Genomic DNA, 17570 nt, shown 5'->3' with positions numbered 1-17570 from the left:
TATCCACAGCGTTTCAACGCTTCAGCGGGAAAATGTTTACTTCCTGTTATTGCTACTTACAGCTTCCCTTTTCCTCTTCTCCCAGCAGAGCATGAAGCCAAAAGCATTGCTCTGCGACGTTTGAGGTGCGCGCCTTGCCAGTCAGTATGTGCACAGATGCTCGCAAAGAGAGGGGGGCGCCGACGCGGCACTCGACACGAAATGCGACAAGCGACCGTACGAACGGTCGAACGAAACGGCCACATCCGGTGTGGTCTAGTGGCTAGGATACCTGGCTTTCACCCAGGAGGCCCGGGTTCGATTCCCGGTACCGGAACGGAATTTTTTCCACACGAATCGTGACAAGTTTGAGCTGTCCGAGCGGCCGTTTCCCGTCCTGCTCGCAATATAGCTACTGTTTCGTGACCGTCAGCAGAATATAGACTAGGGAAGCAGACACACGACGACCATAGAAATGGTGTGCGGCTTCATGCCACCTGTTTCCAGCGTAGGGCTGAGCAACTGCATCTGCCGAGGCCCGTTAGCTCAGTTGGTTAGAGCGTCGTGCTAATAACGCGAAGGTCGTGGGTTCGATCCCCCCACGGGCCACTACTCTTTTCCTACTACGAAAAGGCGGCGCCGATTTCAGCTGGCGAGTGTGGTGACCAAAAGATCATCACCCTGCGTGGAAGTTGATAGAGGATCCGAACCCGACTCGTCGGGGAGCGCTACAGCATTCACTCGGCAATGGCCATAATATCTTGAATACACTGGTTCTCAACCGATAAAGAGAAAATGAAAGAAAATGTCCGATTGCCGATGCGTAACAACTTTGGCCCTTGTCAGTACTTGGGCGGGTGAGCGCATGGGAACACAGGGCGCTATTGGCACTTTTACTTCCTATTTTTGTTTCTCCTTTCTTTTCGGAGCTACAGCCCGATTCGGTCAGGGAGACGCCACCGTGAAATGAAGGGGGCGTGCTGTGTGTCCATCGCCTCGCCTCTCCTTACCTCTCTCAGTCGTTTCTCGTGCTTGTCGTTTTGATATAGGCCGATTTGAGAGCGTCAGCTCTCGCGTCAGCCGAGCAAAGTCGAGACAAGTCGAGACACACTAAGGGCTGGTATGCAGCGAGTAAGAGGGCGAAAAAACAATAATTTAAGAGCGCGTGGCAAAAGTACTCATACGCGAAATTAAAAGCCTGCTGCGGTGGCCGGGAATCGAACCCGGATCAACTGCTTGGAACGCAACTATGCTGACCATTACACCACCACCGCACAAGCGAGCGCCGCGCGTCCGCGCTGTGTCGGCTTCCCGCCAGTCGGCAGCGGCCGAAGGTGATCGTACCTGGCAGGCGCATTTCGAGGCAGGCTAGGGGAGCACATCCAGACGCATTCGGACAGCGTATCCGCGCACATTTCGCATCCTTTGGCAAGAGTTGGGCGCCGGCAACGCAAGAGTACGCAGAGGACCGCGTTCTGGCGGCATTTTTAAGCAGAGCAGTGCAGTGCAGGATTCAGCGTCTGCAGCATCTTTTCCACAGAATGCTACGGCGCTTGACGGCAGTCCCACTTTCCCTTGAGACATCTGCTCGGCAAGCAGCGTCAAGTTACCGCTGGCCCGAGCATCGGTGGTTCAGTGGTAGAATGCTCGCCTGCCACGCGGGCGGCCCGGGTTCGATTCCCGGCCGATGCATCATTTTGCTTTTCCCGCGATAATGCTGCCGCGTGGCTTGAGCGCTTGAGATGCACGATCCACAAGAATGTGTAGCTGGATTTCCCTTGAGAAGGACCGAGAACGCAGCACTCGCGGGTCCCCACTAGGACGCTCGCATCATGTTCTACAGACTAGCGTCGGCCTGGCCTCACAAGTTGCTGGGTCCGGGTGCCTCCGAGGCACTGAACTTCAACGACAAGGAGTGCTGCCTATCGTTGCAACAGCTGCAGCAGCACCGCAATCAACTGGGCCGGCAGTGCACGTGTAGCAACAGAACACGTTATCCAGGAAGTACAGTGTCTCTACGTCTAATATTGGGTAAGGTGTTTACCCAGTTTCCAGGACAAGCGGTGCACCCGTGCCTCGGTAGCGCAGTAGGCAGCGCGTAAGTCTCATAATCTTAAGGTCGTGAGTTCGATCCTCACCCGGGGCATTTAATTTTCTGTGACATGGTGGTGCTGTTGCTAGGGCGCCAACGTATTTCTTGTTTGTTATCCACAGCGTTTCAACGCTTCAGCGGGAAAATGTTTACTTCCTGTTATTGCTACTTACAGCTTCCCTTTTCCTCTTCTCCCAGCAGAGCATGAAGCCAAAAGCATTGCTCTGCGACGTTTGAGGTGCGCGCCTTGCCAGTCAGTATGTGCACAGATGCTCGCAAAGAGAGGGGGGCGCCGACGCGGCACTCGACACGAAATGCGACAAGCGACCGTACGAACGGTCGAACGAAACGGCCACATCCGGTGTGGTCTAGTGGCTAGGATACCTGGCTTTCACCCAGGAGGCCCGGGTTCGATTCCCGGTACCGGAACGGAATTTTTTCCACACGAATCGTGACAAGTTTGAGCTGTCCGAGCGGCCGTTTCCCGTCCTGCTCGCAATATAGCTACTGTTTCGTGACCGTCAGCAGAATATAGACTAGGGAAGCAGACACACGACGACCATAGAAATGGTGTGCGGCTTCATGCCACCTGTTTCCAGCGTAGGGCTGAGCAACTGCATCTGCCGAGGCCCGTTAGCTCAGTTGGTTAGAGCGTCGTGCTAATAACGCGAAGGTCGTGGGTTCGATCCCCCCACGGGCCACTACTCTTTTCCTACTACGAAAAGGCGGCGCCGATTTCAGCTGGCGAGTGTGGTGACCAAAAGATCATCACCCTGCGTGGAAGTTGATAGAGGATCCGAACCCGACTCGTCGGGGAGCGCTACAGCATTCACTCGGCAATGGCCATAATATCTTGAATACACTGGTTCTCAACCGATAAAGAGAAAATGAAAGAAAATGTCCGATTGCCGATGCGTAACAACTTTGGCCCTTGTCAGTACTTGGGCGGGTGAGCGCATGGGAACACAGGGCGCTATTGGCACTTTTACTTCCTATTTTTGTTTCTCCTTTCTTTTCGGAGCTACAGCCCGATTCGGTCAGGGAGACGCCACCGTGAAATGAAGGGGGCGTGCTGTGTGTCCATCGCCTCGCCTCTCCTTACCTCTCTCAGTCGTTTCTCGTGCTTGTCGTTTTGATATAGGCCGATTTGAGAGCGTCAGCTCTCGCGTCAGCCGAGCAAAGTCGAGACAAGTCGAGACACACTAAGGGCTGGTATGCAGCGAGTAAGAGGGCGAAAAAACAATAATTTAAGAGCGCGTGGCAAAAGTACTCATACGCGAAATTAAAAGCCTGCTGCGGTGGCCGGGAATCGAACCCGGATCAACTGCTTGGAACGCAACTATGCTGACCATTACACCACCACCGCACAAGCGAGCGCCGCGCGTCCGCGCTGTGTCGGCTTCCCGCCAGTCGGCAGCGGCCGAAGGTGATCGTACCTGGCAGGCGCATTTCGAGGCAGGCTAGGGGAGCACATCCAGACGCATTCGGACAGCGTATCCGCGCACATTTCGCATCCTTTGGCAAGAGTTGGGCGCCGGCAACGCAAGAGTACGCAGAGGACCGCGTTCTGGCGGCATTTTTAAGCAGAGCAGTGCAGTGCAGGATTCAGCGTCTGCAGCATCTTTTCCACAGAATGCTACGGCGCTTGACGGCAGTCCCACTTTCCCTTGAGACATCTGCTCGGCAAGCAGCGTCAAGTTACCGCTGGCCCGAGCATCGGTGGTTCAGTGGTAGAATGCTCGCCTGCCACGCGGGCGGCCCGGGTTCGATTCCCGGCCGATGCATCATTTTGCTTTTCCCGCGATAATGCTGCCGCGTGGCTTGAGCGCTTGAGATGCACGATCCACAAGAATGTGTAGCTGGATTTCCCTTGAGAAGGACCGAGAACGCAGCACTCGCGGGTCCCCACTAGGACGCTCGCATCATGTTCTACAGACTAGCGTCGGCCTGGCCTCACAAGTTGCTGGGTCCGGGTGCCTCCGAGGCACTGAACTTCAACGACAAGGAGTGCTGCCTATCGTTGCAACAGCTGCAGCAGCACCGCAATCAACTGGGCCGGCAGTGCACGTGTAGCAACAGAACACGTTATCCAGGAAGTACAGTGTCTCTACGTCTAATATTGGGTAAGGTGTTTACCCAGTTTCCAGGACAAGCGGTGCACCCGTGCCTCGGTAGCGCAGTAGGCAGCGCGTAAGTCTCATAATCTTAAGGTCGTGAGTTCGATCCTCACCCGGGGCATTTAATTTTCTGTGACATGGTGGTGCTGTTGCTAGGGCGCCAACGTATTTCTTGTTTGTTATCCACAGCGTTTCAACGCTTCAGCGGGAAAATGTTTACTTCCTGTTATTGCTACTTACAGCTTCCCTTTTCCTCTTCTCCCAGCAGAGCATGAAGCCAAAAGCATTGCTCTGCGACGTTTGAGGTGCGCGCCTTGCCAGTCAGTATGTGCACAGATGCTCGCAAAGAGAGGGGGGCGCCGACGCGGCACTCGACACGAAATGCGACAAGCGACCGTACGAACGGTCGAACGAAACGGCCACATCCGGTGTGGTCTAGTGGCTAGGATACCTGGCTTTCACCCAGGAGGCCCGGGTTCGATTCCCGGTACCGGAACGGAATTTTTTCCACACGAATCGTGACAAGTTTGAGCTGTCCGAGCGGCCGTTTCCCGTCCTGCTCGCAATATAGCTACTGTTTCGTGACCGTCAGCAGAATATAGACTAGGGAAGCAGACACACGACGACCATAGAAATGGTGTGCGGCTTCATGCCACCTGTTTCCAGCGTAGGGCTGAGCAACTGCATCTGCCGAGGCCCGTTAGCTCAGTTGGTTAGAGCGTCGTGCTAATAACGCGAAGGTCGTGGGTTCGATCCCCCCACGGGCCACTACTCTTTTCCTACTACGAAAAGGCGGCGCCGATTTCAGCTGGCGAGTGTGGTGACCAAAAGATCATCACCCTGCGTGGAAGTTGATAGAGGATCCGAACCCGACTCGTCGGGGAGCGCTACAGCATTCACTCGGCAATGGCCATAATATCTTGAATACACTGGTTCTCAACCGATAAAGAGAAAATGAAAGAAAATGTCCGATTGCCGATGCGTAACAACTTTGGCCCTTGTCAGTACTTGGGCGGGTGAGCGCATGGGAACACAGGGCGCTATTGGCACTTTTACTTCCTATTTTTGTTTCTCCTTTCTTTTCGGAGCTACAGCCCGATTCGGTCAGGGAGACGCCACCGTGAAATGAAGGGGGCGTGCTGTGTGTCCATCGCCTCGCCTCTCCTTACCTCTCTCAGTCGTTTCTCGTGCTTGTCGTTTTGATATAGGCCGATTTGAGAGCGTCAGCTCTCGCGTCAGCCGAGCAAAGTCGAGACAAGTCGAGACACACTAAGGGCTGGTATGCAGCGAGTAAGAGGGCGAAAAAACAATAATTTAAGAGCGCGTGGCAAAAGTACTCATACGCGAAATTAAAAGCCTGCTGCGGTGGCCGGGAATCGAACCCGGATCAACTGCTTGGAACGCAACTATGCTGACCATTACACCACCACCGCACAAGCGAGCGCCGCGCGTCCGCGCTGTGTCGGCTTCCCGCCAGTCGGCAGCGGCCGAAGGTGATCGTACCTGGCAGGCGCATTTCGAGGCAGGCTAGGGGAGCACATCCAGACGCATTCGGACAGCGTATCCGCGCACATTTCGCATCCTTTGGCAAGAGTTGGGCGCCGGCAACGCAAGAGTACGCAGAGGACCGCGTTCTGGCGGCATTTTTAAGCAGAGCAGTGCAGTGCAGGATTCAGCGTCTGCAGCATCTTTTCCACAGAATGCTACGGCGCTTGACGGCAGTCCCACTTTCCCTTGAGACATCTGCTCGGCAAGCAGCGTCAAGTTACCGCTGGCCCGAGCATCGGTGGTTCAGTGGTAGAATGCTCGCCTGCCACGCGGGCGGCCCGGGTTCGATTCCCGGCCGATGCATCATTTTGCTTTTCCCGCGATAATGCTGCCGCGTGGCTTGAGCGCTTGAGATGCACGATCCACAAGAATGTGTAGCTGGATTTCCCTTGAGAAGGACCGAGAACGCAGCACTCGCGGGTCCCCACTAGGACGCTCGCATCATGTTCTACAGACTAGCGTCGGCCTGGCCTCACAAGTTGCTGGGTCCGGGTGCCTCCGAGGCACTGAACTTCAACGACAAGGAGTGCTGCCTATCGTTGCAACAGCTGCAGCAGCACCGCAATCAACTGGGCCGGCAGTGCACGTGTAGCAACAGAACACGTTATCCAGGAAGTACAGTGTCTCTACGTCTAATATTGGGTAAGGTGTTTACCCAGTTTCCAGGACAAGCGGTGCACCCGTGCCTCGGTAGCGCAGTAGGCAGCGCGTAAGTCTCATAATCTTAAGGTCGTGAGTTCGATCCTCACCCGGGGCATTTAATTTTCTGTGACATGGTGGTGCTGTTGCTAGGGCGCCAACGTATTTCTTGTTTGTTATCCACAGCGTTTCAACGCTTCAGCGGGAAAATGTTTACTTCCTGTTATTGCTACTTACAGCTTCCCTTTTCCTCTTCTCCCAGCAGAGCATGAAGCCAAAAGCATTGCTCTGCGACGTTTGAGGTGCGCGCCTTGCCAGTCAGTATGTGCACAGATGCTCGCAAAGAGAGGGGGGCGCCGACGCGGCACTCGACACGAAATGCGACAAGCGACCGTACGAACGGTCGAACGAAACGGCCACATCCGGTGTGGTCTAGTGGCTAGGATACCTGGCTTTCACCCAGGAGGCCCGGGTTCGATTCCCGGTACCGGAACGGAATTTTTTCCACACGAATCGTGACAAGTTTGAGCTGTCCGAGCGGCCGTTTCCCGTCCTGCTCGCAATATAGCTACTGTTTCGTGACCGTCAGCAGAATATAGACTAGGGAAGCAGACACACGACGACCATAGAAATGGTGTGCGGCTTCATGCCACCTGTTTCCAGCGTAGGGCTGAGCAACTGCATCTGCCGAGGCCCGTTAGCTCAGTTGGTTAGAGCGTCGTGCTAATAACGCGAAGGTCGTGGGTTCGATCCCCCCACGGGCCACTACTCTTTTCCTACTACGAAAAGGCGGCGCCGATTTCAGCTGGCGAGTGTGGTGACCAAAAGATCATCACCCTGCGTGGAAGTTGATAGAGGATCCGAACCCGACTCGTCGGGGAGCGCTACAGCATTCACTCGGCAATGGCCATAATATCTTGAATACACTGGTTCTCAACCGATAAAGAGAAAATGAAAGAAAATGTCCGATTGCCGATGCGTAACAACTTTGGCCCTTGTCAGTACTTGGGCGGGTGAGCGCATGGGAACACAGGGCGCTATTGGCACTTTTACTTCCTATTTTTGTTTCTCCTTTCTTTTCGGAGCTACAGCCCGATTCGGTCAGGGAGACGCCACCGTGAAATGAAGGGGGCGTGCTGTGTGTCCATCGCCTCGCCTCTCCTTACCTCTCTCAGTCGTTTCTCGTGCTTGTCGTTTTGATATAGGCCGATTTGAGAGCGTCAGCTCTCGCGTCAGCCGAGCAAAGTCGAGACAAGTCGAGACACACTAAGGGCTGGTATGCAGCGAGTAAGAGGGCGAAAAAACAATAATTTAAGAGCGCGTGGCAAAAGTACTCATACGCGAAATTAAAAGCCTGCTGCGGTGGCCGGGAATCGAACCCGGATCAACTGCTTGGAACGCAACTATGCTGACCATTACACCACCACCGCACAAGCGAGCGCCGCGCGTCCGCGCTGTGTCGGCTTCCCGCCAGTCGGCAGCGGCCGAAGGTGATCGTACCTGGCAGGCGCATTTCGAGGCAGGCTAGGGGAGCACATCCAGACGCATTCGGACAGCGTATCCGCGCACATTTCGCATCCTTTGGCAAGAGTTGGGCGCCGGCAACGCAAGAGTACGCAGAGGACCGCGTTCTGGCGGCATTTTTAAGCAGAGCAGTGCAGTGCAGGATTCAGCGTCTGCAGCATCTTTTCCACAGAATGCTACGGCGCTTGACGGCAGTCCCACTTTCCCTTGAGACATCTGCTCGGCAAGCAGCGTCAAGTTACCGCTGGCCCGAGCATCGGTGGTTCAGTGGTAGAATGCTCGCCTGCCACGCGGGCGGCCCGGGTTCGATTCCCGGCCGATGCATCATTTTGCTTTTCCCGCGATAATGCTGCCGCGTGGCTTGAGCGCTTGAGATGCACGATCCACAAGAATGTGTAGCTGGATTTCCCTTGAGAAGGACCGAGAACGCAGCACTCGCGGGTCCCCACTAGGACGCTCGCATCATGTTCTACAGACTAGCGTCGGCCTGGCCTCACAAGTTGCTGGGTCCGGGTGCCTCCGAGGCACTGAACTTCAACGACAAGGAGTGCTGCCTATCGTTGCAACAGCTGCAGCAGCACCGCAATCAACTGGGCCGGCAGTGCACGTGTAGCAACAGAACACGTTATCCAGGAAGTACAGTGTCTCTACGTCTAATATTGGGTAAGGTGTTTACCCAGTTTCCAGGACAAGCGGTGCACCCGTGCCTCGGTAGCGCAGTAGGCAGCGCGTAAGTCTCATAATCTTAAGGTCGTGAGTTCGATCCTCACCCGGGGCATTTAATTTTCTGTGACATGGTGGTGCTGTTGCTAGGGCGCCAACGTATTTCTTGTTTGTTATCCACAGCGTTTCAACGCTTCAGCGGGAAAATGTTTACTTCCTGTTATTGCTACTTACAGCTTCCCTTTTCCTCTTCTCCCAGCAGAGCATGAAGCCAAAAGCATTGCTCTGCGACGTTTGAGGTGCGCGCCTTGCCAGTCAGTATGTGCACAGATGCTCGCAAAGAGAGGGGGGCGCCGACGCGGCACTCGACACGAAATGCGACAAGCGACCGTACGAACGGTCGAACGAAACGGCCACATCCGGTGTGGTCTAGTGGCTAGGATACCTGGCTTTCACCCAGGAGGCCCGGGTTCGATTCCCGGTACCGGAACGGAATTTTTTCCACACGAATCGTGACAAGTTTGAGCTGTCCGAGCGGCCGTTTCCCGTCCTGCTCGCAATATAGCTACTGTTTCGTGACCGTCAGCAGAATATAGACTAGGGAAGCAGACACACGACGACCATAGAAATGGTGTGCGGCTTCATGCCACCTGTTTCCAGCGTAGGGCTGAGCAACTGCATCTGCCGAGGCCCGTTAGCTCAGTTGGTTAGAGCGTCGTGCTAATAACGCGAAGGTCGTGGGTTCGATCCCCCCACGGGCCACTACTCTTTTCCTACTACGAAAAGGCGGCGCCGATTTCAGCTGGCGAGTGTGGTGACCAAAAGATCATCACCCTGCGTGGAAGTTGATAGAGGATCCGAACCCGACTCGTCGGGGAGCGCTACAGCATTCACTCGGCAATGGCCATAATATCTTGAATACACTGGTTCTCAACCGATAAAGAGAAAATGAAAGAAAATGTCCGATTGCCGATGCGTAACAACTTTGGCCCTTGTCAGTACTTGGGCGGGTGAGCGCATGGGAACACAGGGCGCTATTGGCACTTTTACTTCCTATTTTTGTTTCTCCTTTCTTTTCGGAGCTACAGCCCGATTCGGTCAGGGAGACGCCACCGTGAAATGAAGGGGGCGTGCTGTGTGTCCATCGCCTCGCCTCTCCTTACCTCTCTCAGTCGTTTCTCGTGCTTGTCGTTTTGATATAGGCCGATTTGAGAGCGTCAGCTCTCGCGTCAGCCGAGCAAAGTCGAGACAAGTCGAGACACACTAAGGGCTGGTATGCAGCGAGTAAGAGGGCGAAAAAACAATAATTTAAGAGCGCGTGGCAAAAGTACTCATACGCGAAATTAAAAGCCTGCTGCGGTGGCCGGGAATCGAACCCGGATCAACTGCTTGGAACGCAACTATGCTGACCATTACACCACCACCGCACAAGCGAGCGCCGCGCGTCCGCGCTGTGTCGGCTTCCCGCCAGTCGGCAGCGGCCGAAGGTGATCGTACCTGGCAGGCGCATTTCGAGGCAGGCTAGGGGAGCACATCCAGACGCATTCGGACAGCGTATCCGCGCACATTTCGCATCCTTTGGCAAGAGTTGGGCGCCGGCAACGCAAGAGTACGCAGAGGACCGCGTTCTGGCGGCATTTTTAAGCAGAGCAGTGCAGTGCAGGATTCAGCGTCTGCAGCATCTTTTCCACAGAATGCTACGGCGCTTGACGGCAGTCCCACTTTCCCTTGAGACATCTGCTCGGCAAGCAGCGTCAAGTTACCGCTGGCCCGAGCATCGGTGGTTCAGTGGTAGAATGCTCGCCTGCCACGCGGGCGGCCCGGGTTCGATTCCCGGCCGATGCATCATTTTGCTTTTCCCGCGATAATGCTGCCGCGTGGCTTGAGCGCTTGAGATGCACGATCCACAAGAATGTGTAGCTGGATTTCCCTTGAGAAGGACCGAGAACGCAGCACTCGCGGGTCCCCACTAGGACGCTCGCATCATGTTCTACAGACTAGCGTCGGCCTGGCCTCACAAGTTGCTGGGTCCGGGTGCCTCCGAGGCACTGAACTTCAACGACAAGGAGTGCTGCCTATCGTTGCAACAGCTGCAGCAGCACCGCAATCAACTGGGCCGGCAGTGCACGTGTAGCAACAGAACACGTTATCCAGGAAGTACAGTGTCTCTACGTCTAATATTGGGTAAGGTGTTTACCCAGTTTCCAGGACAAGCGGTGCACCCGTGCCTCGGTAGCGCAGTAGGCAGCGCGTAAGTCTCATAATCTTAAGGTCGTGAGTTCGATCCTCACCCGGGGCATTTAATTTTCTGTGACATGGTGGTGCTGTTGCTAGGGCGCCAACGTATTTCTTGTTTGTTATCCACAGCGTTTCAACGCTTCAGCGGGAAAATGTTTACTTCCTGTTATTGCTACTTACAGCTTCCCTTTTCCTCTTCTCCCAGCAGAGCATGAAGCCAAAAGCATTGCTCTGCGACGTTTGAGGTGCGCGCCTTGCCAGTCAGTATGTGCACAGATGCTCGCAAAGAGAGGGGGGCGCCGACGCGGCACTCGACACGAAATGCGACAAGCGACCGTACGAACGGTCGAACGAAACGGCCACATCCGGTGTGGTCTAGTGGCTAGGATACCTGGCTTTCACCCAGGAGGCCCGGGTTCGATTCCCGGTACCGGAACGGAATTTTTTCCACACGAATCGTGACAAGTTTGAGCTGTCCGAGCGGCCGTTTCCCGTCCTGCTCGCAATATAGCTACTGTTTCGTGACCGTCAGCAGAATATAGACTAGGGAAGCAGACACACGACGACCATAGAAATGGTGTGCGGCTTCATGCCACCTGTTTCCAGCGTAGGGCTGAGCAACTGCATCTGCCGAGGCCCGTTAGCTCAGTTGGTTAGAGCGTCGTGCTAATAACGCGAAGGTCGTGGGTTCGATCCCCCCACGGGCCACTACTCTTTTCCTACTACGAAAAGGCGGCGCCGATTTCAGCTGGCGAGTGTGGTGACCAAAAGATCATCACCCTGCGTGGAAGTTGATAGAGGATCCGAACCCGACTCGTCGGGGAGCGCTACAGCATTCACTCGGCAATGGCCATAATATCTTGAATACACTGGTTCTCAACCGATAAAGAGAAAATGAAAGAAAATGTCCGATTGCCGATGCGTAACAACTTTGGCCCTTGTCAGTACTTGGGCGGGTGAGCGCATGGGAACACAGGGCGCTATTGGCACTTTTACTTCCTATTTTTGTTTCTCCTTTCTTTTCGGAGCTACAGCCCGATTCGGTCAGGGAGACGCCACCGTGAAATGAAGGGGGCGTGCTGTGTGTCCATCGCCTCGCCTCTCCTTACCTCTCTCAGTCGTTTCTCGTGCTTGTCGTTTTGATATAGGCCGATTTGAGAGCGTCAGCTCTCGCGTCAGCCGAGCAAAGTCGAGACAAGTCGAGACACACTAAGGGCTGGTATGCAGCGAGTAAGAGGGCGAAAAAACAATAATTTAAGAGCGCGTGGCAAAAGTACTCATACGCGAAATTAAAAGCCTGCTGCGGTGGCCGGGAATCGAACCCGGATCAACTGCTTGGAACGCAACTATGCTGACCATTACACCACCACCGCACAAGCGAGCGCCGCGCGTCCGCGCTGTGTCGGCTTCCCGCCAGTCGGCAGCGGCCGAAGGTGATCGTACCTGGCAGGCGCATTTCGAGGCAGGCTAGGGGAGCACATCCAGACGCATTCGGACAGCGTATCCGCGCACATTTCGCATCCTTTGGCAAGAGTTGGGCGCCGGCAACGCAAGAGTACGCAGAGGACCGCGTTCTGGCGGCATTTTTAAGCAGAGCAGTGCAGTGCAGGATTCAGCGTCTGCAGCATCTTTTCCACAGAATGCTACGGCGCTTGACGGCAGTCCCACTTTCCCTTGAGACATCTGCTCGGCAAGCAGCGTCAAGTTACCGCTGGCCCGAGCATCGGTGGTTCAGTGGTAGAATGCTCGCCTGCCACGCGGGCGGCCCGGGTTCGATTCCCGGCCGATGCATCATTTTGCTTTTCCCGCGATAATGCTGCCGCGTGGCTTGAGCGCTTGAGATGCACGATCCACAAGAATGTGTAGCTGGATTTCCCTTGAGAAGGACCGAGAACGCAGCACTCGCGGGTCCCCACTAGGACGCTCGCATCATGTTCTACAGACTAGCGTCGGCCTGGCCTCACAAGTTGCTGGGTCCGGGTGCCTCCGAGGCACTGAACTTCAACGACAAGGAGTGCTGCCTATCGTTGCAACAGCTGCAGCAGCACCGCAATCAACTGGGCCGGCAGTGCACGTGTAGCAACAGAACACGTTATCCAGGAAGTACAGTGTCTCTACGTCTAATATTGGGTAAGGTGTTTACCCAGTTTCCAGGACAAGCGGTGCACCCGTGCCTCGGTAGCGCAGTAGGCAGCGCGTAAGTCTCATAATCTTAAGGTCGTGAGTTCGATCCTCACCCGGGGCATTTAATTTTCTGTGACATGGTGGTGCTGTTGCTAGGGCGCCAACGTATTTCTTGTTTGTTATCCACAGCGTTTCAACGCTTCAGCGGGAAAATGTTTACTTCCTGTTATTGCTACTTACAGCTTCCCTTTTCCTCTTCTCCCAGCAGAGCATGAAGCCAAAAGCATTGCTCTGCGACGTTTGAGGTGCGCGCCTTGCCAGTCAGTATGTGCACAGATGCTCGCAAAGAGAGGGGGGCGCCGACGCGGCACTCGACACGAAATGCGACAAGCGACCGTACGAACGGTCGAACGAAACGGCCACATCCGGTGTGGTCTAGTGGCTAGGATACCTGGCTTTCACCCAGGAGGCCCGGGTTCGATTCCCGGTACCGGAACGGAATTTTTTCCACACGAATCGTGACAAGTTTGAGCTGTCCGAGCGGCCGTTTCCCGTCCTGCTCGCAATATAGCTACTGTTTCGTGACCGTCAGCAGAATATAGACTAGGGAAGCAGACACACGACGACCATAGAAATGGTGTGCGGCTTCATGCCACCTGTTTCCAGCGTAGGGCTGAGCAACTGCATCTGCCGAGGCCCGTTTAGCTCAGTTGGTTAGAGCGTCGTGCTAATAACGCGAAGGTCGTGGGTTCGATCCCCCCACGGGCCACTACTCTTTTCCTACTACGAAAAGGCGGCGCCGATTTCAGCTGGCGAGTGTGGTGACCAAAAGATCATCACCCTGCGTGGAAGTTGATAGAGGATCCGAACCCGACTCGTCGGGGAGCGCTACAGCATTCACTCGGCAATGGCCATAATATCTTGAATACACTGGTTCTCAACCGATAAAGAGAAAATGAAAGAAAATGTCCGATTGCCGATGCGTAACAACTTTGGCCCTTGTCAGTACTTGGGCGGGTGAGCGCATGGGAACACAGGGCGCTATTGGCACTTTTACTTCCTATTTTTGTTTCTCCTTTCTTTTCGGAGCTACAGCCCGATTCGGTCAGGGAGACGCCACCGTGAAATGAAGGGGGCGTGCTGTGTGTCCATCGCCTCGCCTCTCCTTACCTCTCTCAGTCGTTTCTCGTGCTTGTCGTTTTGATATAGGCCGATTTGAGAGCGTCAGCTCTCGCGTCAGCCGAGCAAAGTCGAGACAAGTCGAGACACACTAAGGGCTGGTATGCAGCGAGTAAGAGGGCGAAAAAACAATAATTTAAGAGCGCGTGGCAAAAGTACTCATACGCGAAATTAAAAGCCTGCTGCTGTGGCCGGGAATCGAACCCGGATCAACTGCTTGGAACGCAACTATGCTGACCATTACACCACCACCGCACAAGCGAGCGCCGCGCGTCCGCGCTGTGTCGGCTTCCCGCCAGTCGGCAGCGGCCGAAGGTGATCGTACCTGGCAGGCGCATTTCGAGGCAGGCTAGGGGAGCACATCCAGACGCATTCGGACAGCGTATCCGCGCACATTTCGCATCCTTTGGCAAGAGTTGGGCGCCGGCAACGCAAGAGTACGCAGAGGACCGCGTTCTGGCGGCATTTTTAAGCAGAGCAGTGCAGTGCAGGATTCAGCGTCTGCAGCATCTTTTCCACAGAATGCTACGGCGCTTGACGGCAGTCCCACTTTCCCTTGAGACATCTGCTCGGCAAGCAGCGTCAAGTTACCGCTGGCCCGAGCATCGGTGGTTCAGTGGTAGAATGCTCGCCTGCCACGCGGGCGGCCCGGGTTCGATTCCCGGCCGATGCATCATTTTGCTTTTCCCGCGATAATGCTGCCGCGTGGCTTGAGCGCTTGAGATGCACGATCCACAAGAATGTGTAGCTGGATTTCCCTTGAGAAGGACCGAGAACGCAGCACTCGCGGGTCCCCACTAGGACGCTCGCATCATGTTCTACAGACTAGCGTCGGCCTGGCCTCACAAGTTGCTGGGTCCGGGTGCCTCCGAGGCACTGAACTTCAACGACAAGGAGTGCTGCCTATCGTTGCAACAGCTGCAGCAGCACCGCAATCAACTGGGCCGGCAGTGCACGTGTAGCAACAGAACACGTTATCCAGGAAGTACAGTGTCTTACGTCTAATATTGGGTAAGGTGTTTACCCAGTTTCCAGGACAAGCGGTGCACCCGTGCCTCGGTAGCGCAGTAGGCAGCGCGTAAGTCTCATAATCTTAAGGTCGTGAGTTCGATCCTCACCCGGGGCATTTAATTTTCTGTGACATGGTGGTGCTGTTGCTAGGGCGCCAACGTATTTCTTGTTTGTTATCCACAGCGTTTCAACGCTTCAGCGGGAAAATGTTTACTTCCTGTTATTGCTACTTACAGCTTCCCTTTTCCTCTTCTCCCAGCAGAGCATGAAGCCAAAAGCATTGCTCTGCGACGTTTGAGGTGCGCGCCTTGCCAGTCAGTATGTGCACAGATGCTCGCAAAGAGAGGGGGGCGCCGACGCGGCACTCGACACGAAATGCGACAAGCGACCGTACGAACGGTCGAACGAAACGGCCACATCCGGTGTGGTCTAGTGGCTAGGATACCTGGCTTTCACCCAGGAGGCCCGGGTTCGATTCCCGGTACCGGAACGGAATTTTTTCCACACGAATCGTGACAAGTTTGAGCTGTCCGAGCGGCCGTTTCCCGTCCTGCTCGCAATATAGCTACTGTTTCGTGACCGTCAGCAGAATATAGACTAGGGAAGCAGACACACGACGACCATAGAAATGGTGTGCGGCTTCATGCCACCTGTTTCCAGCGTAGGGCTGAGCAACTGCATCTGCCGAGGCCCGTTAGCTCAGTTGGTTAGAGCGTCGTGCTAATAACGCGAAGGTCGTGGGTTCGATCCCCCCACGGGCCACTACTCTTTTCCTACTACGAAAAGGCGGCGCCGATTTCAGCTGGCGAGTGTGGTGACCAAAAGATCATCACCCTGCGTGGAAGTTGATAGAGGATCCGAACCCGACTCGTCGGGGAGCGCTACAGCATTCACTCGGCAATGGCCATAATATCTTGAATACACTGGTTCTCAACCGATAAAGAGAAAATGAAAGAAAATGTCCGATTGCCGATGCGTAACAACTTTGGCCCTTGTCAGTACTTGGGCGGGTGAGCGCATGGGAACACAGGGCGCTATTGGCACTTTTACTTCCTATTTTTGTTTCTCCTTTCTTTTCGGAGCTACAGCCCGATTCGGTCAGGGAGACGCCACCGTGAAATGAAGGGGGCGTGCTGTGTGTCCATCGCCTCGCCTCTCCTTACCTCTCTCAGTCGTTTCTCGTGCTTGTCGTTTTGATATAGGCCGATTTGAGAGCGTCAGCTCTCGCGTCAGCCGAGCAAAGTCGAGACAAGTCGAGACACACTAAGGGCTGGTATGCAGCGAGTAAGAGGGCGAAAAAACAATAATTTAAGAGCGCGTGGCAAAAGTACTCATACGCGAAATTAAAAGCCTGCTGCGGTGGCCGGGAATCGAACCCGGATCAACTGCTTGGAACGCAACTATGCTGACCATTACACCACCACCGCACAAGCGAGCGCCGCGCGTCCGCGCTGTGTCGGCTTCCCGCCAGTCGGCAGCGGCCGAAGGTGATCGTACCTGGCAGGCGCATTTCGAGGCAGGCTAGGGGAGCACATCCAGACGCATTCGGACAGCGTATCCGCGCACATTTCGCATCCTTTGGCAAGAGTTGGGCGCCGGCAACGCAAGAGTACGCAGAGGACCGCGTTCTGGCGGCATTTTTAAGCAGAGCAGTGCAGTGCAGGATTCAGCGTCTGCAGCATCTTTTCCACAGAATGCTACGGCGCTTGACGGCAGTCCCACTTTCCCTTGAGACATCTGCTCGGCAAGCAGCGTCAAGTTACCGCTGGCCCGAGCATCGGTGGTTCAGTGGTAGAATGCTCGCCTGCCACGCGGGCGGCCCGGGTTCGATTCCCGGCCGATGCATCATTTTGCTTTTCCCGCGATAATGCTGCCGCGTGGCTTGAGCGCTTGAGATGCACGATCCACAAGAATGTGTAGCTGGATTTCCCTTGAGAAGGACCGAGAACGCAGCACTCGCGGGTCCCCACTAGGACGCTCGCATCATGTTCTACAGACTAGCGTCGGCCTGGCCTCACAAGTTGCTGGGTCCGGGTGCCTCCGAGGCACTGAACTTCAACGACAAGGAGTGCTGCCTATCGTTGCAACAGCTGCAGCAGCACCGCAATCAACTGGGCCGGCAGTGCACGTGTAGCAACAGAACACGTTATCCAGGAAGTACAGTGTCTCTACGTCTAATATTGGGTAAGGTGTTTACCCAGTTTCCAGGACAAGCGGTGCACCCGTGCCTCGGTAGCGCAGTAGGCAGCGCGTAAGTCTCATAATCTTAAGGTCGTGAGTTCGATCCTCACCCGGGGCATTTAATTTTCTGTGACATGGTGGTGCTGTTGCTAGGGCGCCAACGTATTTCTTGTTTGTTATCCACAGCGTTTCAACGCTTCAGCGGGAAAATGTTTACTTCCTGTTATTGCTACTTACAGCTTCCCTTTTCCTCTTCTCCCAGCAGAGCATGAAGC

The 17570-nt window shown here is 55.0% G+C and overlaps 40 non-coding genes across 40 annotated transcripts; 32 read left to right on the top strand and 8 right to left on the bottom strand.

Annotated features, from left to right (window-relative positions):
- The first annotated feature begins 244 nt into the window (after positions 1–244).
- Trnae-uuc lies at positions 245–316 on the top strand. The gene has a single exon. It is a non-coding gene; the product is annotated as a tRNA-Glu (tRNA).
- A 198-nt stretch (positions 317–514) lies between these two features.
- Positions 515–588, top strand: Trnai-aau. Its single transcript has one exon. It is a non-coding gene; the product is annotated as a tRNA-Ile (tRNA).
- Positions 589–1181: 593 nt separating this feature from the next.
- Positions 1182–1253, bottom strand: Trnag-ucc. The gene has a single exon. It is a non-coding gene; the product is annotated as a tRNA-Gly (tRNA).
- Positions 1254–1600: 347 nt separating this feature from the next.
- Trnag-gcc lies at positions 1601–1671 on the top strand. The gene has a single exon. It is a non-coding gene; the product is annotated as a tRNA-Gly (tRNA).
- A 381-nt stretch (positions 1672–2052) lies between these two features.
- On the top strand, positions 2053–2125 carry Trnam-cau. The gene has a single exon. It is a non-coding gene; the product is annotated as a tRNA-Met (tRNA).
- Positions 2126–2428: 303 nt separating this feature from the next.
- Trnae-uuc lies at positions 2429–2500 on the top strand. The gene has a single exon. It is a non-coding gene; the product is annotated as a tRNA-Glu (tRNA).
- Positions 2501–2698: 198 nt separating this feature from the next.
- On the top strand, positions 2699–2772 carry Trnai-aau. Its single transcript has one exon. It is a non-coding gene; the product is annotated as a tRNA-Ile (tRNA).
- A 593-nt stretch (positions 2773–3365) lies between these two features.
- Trnag-ucc lies at positions 3366–3437 on the bottom strand. The gene has a single exon. It is a non-coding gene; the product is annotated as a tRNA-Gly (tRNA).
- Positions 3438–3784: 347 nt separating this feature from the next.
- Positions 3785–3855, top strand: Trnag-gcc. The gene has a single exon. It is a non-coding gene; the product is annotated as a tRNA-Gly (tRNA).
- Positions 3856–4236: 381 nt separating this feature from the next.
- Positions 4237–4309, top strand: Trnam-cau. Its single transcript has one exon. It is a non-coding gene; the product is annotated as a tRNA-Met (tRNA).
- A 303-nt stretch (positions 4310–4612) lies between these two features.
- Positions 4613–4684, top strand: Trnae-uuc. The gene has a single exon. It is a non-coding gene; the product is annotated as a tRNA-Glu (tRNA).
- A 198-nt stretch (positions 4685–4882) lies between these two features.
- On the top strand, positions 4883–4956 carry Trnai-aau. Its single transcript has one exon. It is a non-coding gene; the product is annotated as a tRNA-Ile (tRNA).
- Positions 4957–5549: 593 nt separating this feature from the next.
- Positions 5550–5621, bottom strand: Trnag-ucc. Its single transcript has one exon. It is a non-coding gene; the product is annotated as a tRNA-Gly (tRNA).
- A 347-nt stretch (positions 5622–5968) lies between these two features.
- On the top strand, positions 5969–6039 carry Trnag-gcc. Its single transcript has one exon. It is a non-coding gene; the product is annotated as a tRNA-Gly (tRNA).
- A 381-nt stretch (positions 6040–6420) lies between these two features.
- Positions 6421–6493, top strand: Trnam-cau. The gene has a single exon. It is a non-coding gene; the product is annotated as a tRNA-Met (tRNA).
- A 303-nt stretch (positions 6494–6796) lies between these two features.
- Positions 6797–6868, top strand: Trnae-uuc. Its single transcript has one exon. It is a non-coding gene; the product is annotated as a tRNA-Glu (tRNA).
- A 198-nt stretch (positions 6869–7066) lies between these two features.
- On the top strand, positions 7067–7140 carry Trnai-aau. Its single transcript has one exon. It is a non-coding gene; the product is annotated as a tRNA-Ile (tRNA).
- A 593-nt stretch (positions 7141–7733) lies between these two features.
- Trnag-ucc lies at positions 7734–7805 on the bottom strand. The gene has a single exon. It is a non-coding gene; the product is annotated as a tRNA-Gly (tRNA).
- Positions 7806–8152: 347 nt separating this feature from the next.
- Positions 8153–8223, top strand: Trnag-gcc. Its single transcript has one exon. It is a non-coding gene; the product is annotated as a tRNA-Gly (tRNA).
- A 381-nt stretch (positions 8224–8604) lies between these two features.
- On the top strand, positions 8605–8677 carry Trnam-cau. The gene has a single exon. It is a non-coding gene; the product is annotated as a tRNA-Met (tRNA).
- A 303-nt stretch (positions 8678–8980) lies between these two features.
- On the top strand, positions 8981–9052 carry Trnae-uuc. Its single transcript has one exon. It is a non-coding gene; the product is annotated as a tRNA-Glu (tRNA).
- Positions 9053–9250: 198 nt separating this feature from the next.
- Trnai-aau lies at positions 9251–9324 on the top strand. Its single transcript has one exon. It is a non-coding gene; the product is annotated as a tRNA-Ile (tRNA).
- A 593-nt stretch (positions 9325–9917) lies between these two features.
- Trnag-ucc lies at positions 9918–9989 on the bottom strand. The gene has a single exon. It is a non-coding gene; the product is annotated as a tRNA-Gly (tRNA).
- A 347-nt stretch (positions 9990–10336) lies between these two features.
- On the top strand, positions 10337–10407 carry Trnag-gcc. The gene has a single exon. It is a non-coding gene; the product is annotated as a tRNA-Gly (tRNA).
- Positions 10408–10788: 381 nt separating this feature from the next.
- On the top strand, positions 10789–10861 carry Trnam-cau. Its single transcript has one exon. It is a non-coding gene; the product is annotated as a tRNA-Met (tRNA).
- A 303-nt stretch (positions 10862–11164) lies between these two features.
- Positions 11165–11236, top strand: Trnae-uuc. The gene has a single exon. It is a non-coding gene; the product is annotated as a tRNA-Glu (tRNA).
- Positions 11237–11434: 198 nt separating this feature from the next.
- Trnai-aau lies at positions 11435–11508 on the top strand. Its single transcript has one exon. It is a non-coding gene; the product is annotated as a tRNA-Ile (tRNA).
- Positions 11509–12101: 593 nt separating this feature from the next.
- Positions 12102–12173, bottom strand: Trnag-ucc. The gene has a single exon. It is a non-coding gene; the product is annotated as a tRNA-Gly (tRNA).
- A 347-nt stretch (positions 12174–12520) lies between these two features.
- Trnag-gcc lies at positions 12521–12591 on the top strand. Its single transcript has one exon. It is a non-coding gene; the product is annotated as a tRNA-Gly (tRNA).
- Positions 12592–12972: 381 nt separating this feature from the next.
- Positions 12973–13045, top strand: Trnam-cau. Its single transcript has one exon. It is a non-coding gene; the product is annotated as a tRNA-Met (tRNA).
- Positions 13046–13348: 303 nt separating this feature from the next.
- Trnae-uuc lies at positions 13349–13420 on the top strand. Its single transcript has one exon. It is a non-coding gene; the product is annotated as a tRNA-Glu (tRNA).
- A 198-nt stretch (positions 13421–13618) lies between these two features.
- On the top strand, positions 13619–13693 carry Trnai-aau. The gene has a single exon. It is a non-coding gene; the product is annotated as a tRNA-Ile (tRNA).
- Positions 13694–14286: 593 nt separating this feature from the next.
- Positions 14287–14358, bottom strand: Trnag-ucc. The gene has a single exon. It is a non-coding gene; the product is annotated as a tRNA-Gly (tRNA).
- A 347-nt stretch (positions 14359–14705) lies between these two features.
- On the top strand, positions 14706–14776 carry Trnag-gcc. Its single transcript has one exon. It is a non-coding gene; the product is annotated as a tRNA-Gly (tRNA).
- Positions 14777–15156: 380 nt separating this feature from the next.
- Trnam-cau lies at positions 15157–15229 on the top strand. Its single transcript has one exon. It is a non-coding gene; the product is annotated as a tRNA-Met (tRNA).
- A 303-nt stretch (positions 15230–15532) lies between these two features.
- On the top strand, positions 15533–15604 carry Trnae-uuc. Its single transcript has one exon. It is a non-coding gene; the product is annotated as a tRNA-Glu (tRNA).
- A 198-nt stretch (positions 15605–15802) lies between these two features.
- Positions 15803–15876, top strand: Trnai-aau. The gene has a single exon. It is a non-coding gene; the product is annotated as a tRNA-Ile (tRNA).
- Positions 15877–16469: 593 nt separating this feature from the next.
- Trnag-ucc lies at positions 16470–16541 on the bottom strand. The gene has a single exon. It is a non-coding gene; the product is annotated as a tRNA-Gly (tRNA).
- Positions 16542–16888: 347 nt separating this feature from the next.
- Trnag-gcc lies at positions 16889–16959 on the top strand. The gene has a single exon. It is a non-coding gene; the product is annotated as a tRNA-Gly (tRNA).
- Positions 16960–17340: 381 nt separating this feature from the next.
- On the top strand, positions 17341–17413 carry Trnam-cau. Its single transcript has one exon. It is a non-coding gene; the product is annotated as a tRNA-Met (tRNA).
- Positions 17414–17570: the final 157 nt, after the last annotated feature.

Source organism: Schistocerca piceifrons, unplaced genomic scaffold (assembly GCF_021461385.2).
Source record: "Schistocerca piceifrons isolate TAMUIC-IGC-003096 unplaced genomic scaffold, iqSchPice1.1 HiC_scaffold_157, whole genome shotgun sequence".
NCBI classification, from domain to species: Eukaryota; Metazoa; Arthropoda; class Insecta; order Orthoptera; family Acrididae; genus Schistocerca; species Schistocerca piceifrons.
This window is presented reverse-complemented; position numbering and strand designations above follow the sequence as displayed.